Below are 3,253 nucleotides of genomic sequence, written 5' to 3'. Positions count from 1 at the left end.
GCTATATATTTTCAGGATATGTTACTTTGGAGATTTTATAAAGTCAAGGCACATCATAATAAATTAGCATAAATCTGCATAAAGAGTAGCAGATATACAATATGGAAATGAACAATATCTATTCTCTTCAAAGTGAAGAATATTACAGTGGAATTTATTTTACTTTGTTAACTAAAGCAGTGAAAGCTTATTGGTTAAATTCGAAATGGCTACAAACTTTTCAATATGAGTTCATTACATTTAATCAGAAACCAAGCATTTGATTCTTTGCCCAATGGTAAATAAAGAAGGTTAAAACAAAATAAAAATTTCCTGGCTAGAATATGAAATATCCCACCAGTAATGGGAATGTTAAGATTAAGTACCCAAATAAATAGTACTTATTTCAACCAAAGTGAAACTGAAAAGTCAAATCCAGGAGGATTTACTCTAAGAACCTACCATGGGAAATGAGTGGACACAGTGGATTGTAAAAGTATCTAGCACCGTATCAAAAGCACATATTGGAAATCCATGGGCGGTAACTATACATCTTATCAGAACACTACAACAATAATTTTGAATATGAAAAAAATCTATCTCAGAGCAATTTTGAGTTATTTGCGTATACAAGAAACATATTTATTATATGTGTACATTTGCATGTACATATATTCCTAAAATATAAGTATAATATATATTATATACTTATATTCTAAAATATAAGTATACTTTTAGTTTGTATACTACTACTACATGTACGCATGTTTTTAGTGTTGAACTTTTGGTGTTGGATAACTAATGGTATCTTCTTTATTTTGGAATATCGCTTCTTCTATTTTCACCATTCCTTAGTTACCTGTAGTACTTTATGTTAAGAGGCTTCCTAGTGCCTGCCCCACCTATGTTAGCATATCTTCTGTGCAAGGAACCATCACAGGATAAGCTAATAACTAGCAGGGAATCTTCCTGAGATGATGGCCTTAGATTAAGATCTACGACAGAACCCTGGTAGGCATGGCTCTGGAGAAAATCATTTTAGGAAAGATTCCTATTATTATTTTGTTTTCCTGTTATTATTAAATATATATGACAATCACTAGGTATTACCCCACACTTTTGAGCAGATCTCTGCAGATAAAGATGCATTGTCTTGTAGTAGTACTATATAGACAAATAGATGACTTCTCAATTCTTATAGATGAACCTATAAGCATTCATAAAATTATATCAGTATTTATTAAGCTCTTTTATAAGGGGACTGCTATTAACTCCTTTTCTGATATTCAAAACTGCATTGAGACCTCTGTCAGTCTCCCATGTGTCTCCAGTTAATTACTTCTAGATAGTAACCAGACTTTCATTGCACATTCCAAGAGGTTATAAAACAGTTAACTGATGGTCATAAAAAGGGAACTAAGGATATATTATAAGTGCTAGGACAGAAGATAAATATTGACTGAGTTTATCTATACACAACTTCACTGATAACTTAGTTATGGTTTTTAACTCTTGATGAACCTGTGGAACTATGACAGGTGATAAATATTTAGCCAAATAAATACTCATAATGGATATGTATGTAAAAATTCACTGTTGCCAACTTCTTATTCAGTTTATAATTTGATATCATTTGTGAACTTGTGATGAACATTTTTCATTGGATATTTCATTTACATTTCAGATGTAATCCCTTTTCCCCATTTCCCCCCCCCCCCGGAACCCCATATAACATCCCCCATCCTCCTGCTTCTATGAGGATATGCCCCCACCCACCCTCCAACCCCCACCTCCCCATCCACGATTTCCCCCACACTGGGGCATCCAGCCTTCACTGGACCAAGGAATTCCTCACCCACCTATGCCTAACAATGTCATCCTCCCCTACATATACAGCTGGAGCCATGGATCCCTCCCTATGTGCTCTCAGGGTGGTGGTTTAGACCCTGGGAGCTCTGGATGGTTGGTTTTGTTGCTCCTCCTATGGAGCAGCAAACCCTTTCAGCTCCTTCAGTCTTCTCACTCATTCCTCCATTGGGAACCCCTTGATAAGTTCAGTGGTTAGCTGTGAACATCCACCTCGGTATATTTCAGGCTCTGGCAGACCTCTAAGAAGACAGCTATATCAGGCTCCTGTCAGCCTGCACTTCCTGGCATCCACATCAGTGTATGACTTTAGAGACTGCACAAGGGATGGATACCCAGGTGGAGCAGTCTCTGGATGGCCCCGACAGAAACTGAAGTTGATGAACATTTTAACATGTGATTATGTATTCTTAAAGATGTTAATCGTTGAGGACAGAGAGAAGAGTCAGAACTGAGCTGAGGAGAACTTTTTAGAAAGAACATCATTTAGAAAGATCTGAACAGAAATTTTTAGAACACAACTAAGGGTATTAGTCAAGACACAAGAGAACTTTTTAGACAGAACTGAACTCAAGAAGAACGTAGAAGTAAAGACATAACAGTTGGAGAAAATGCATTGAGAATAACAGCATTATTATGATATCAGAGCAGGAGAGAACAAAATTAGGAGGAGAATGCAAAGTGCAATAACTTAGAAACTATAGGCAACATAAAAAACTAAGAGAACAATATGTCAAATGCAGAGCAAAAGAGGAAAAAAAGATGCTGCATTGAGAGAGAGAGAGAGAGAGAGAGAGAGAGAGAGAGAGAGAGAGAGAGAGCAGAAAGAGCTTATTTGAATCTTTTTCTTTCTGCAAATGTTAATCTCTTCTGGTTCAATAGAAGTTTATTGCTTCAACTTTACCGCTAGCCTGACAAGTAAGAGGCATCTGAACAAGTTGGAAAAGTCTCTAGTAATTAATCATTTACTTAATCCCACATTGTTAGGCTACAGAAGTTAGTTGCCTAAACCAGGGCCATTTAACCCTCAGAAAGAGAAAGAACATGTTTAGGATGTTTTAGAAGTTATCATCAGCTTTTCAGTATAGTTAGAGAGCTTGAATGTCTGGAGAACCTCAGTCTTTAAAGCCATATCAGAATCCTACTCAGTGTCTCTTCTGAACTAGCTCCAGGCCAGGCCAGGTAGTTCCAGGGATTATTGTTCTTGTCCTTACTTAGTTTCTGCCATTGCTAGGATACACAATCTCACTGTAAATTCCCAGTTCTCCTGTCTCTTACGTTTTTGTCTTTCTGTCCTCTTCTTTTGCAGTGATTCCCTGAGCCTTAAGTGATGATCTTGTATGTAGATATGACTGTTGGGACTGCAGTCCACAGTATTACAAAATCTCTCTATTTCTTGATGGAAATG

This window comes from Grammomys surdaster, unplaced genomic scaffold (genome assembly GCF_004785775.1).
Source record: "Grammomys surdaster isolate TR1022 unplaced genomic scaffold, NIH_TR_1.0 61, whole genome shotgun sequence".
Taxonomy (NCBI): Eukaryota; Metazoa; Chordata; class Mammalia; order Rodentia; family Muridae; genus Grammomys; species Grammomys surdaster.
The sequence above is the reverse complement of the archived record's forward strand: the minus strand, read 5'-3'. Positions refer to the sequence as shown.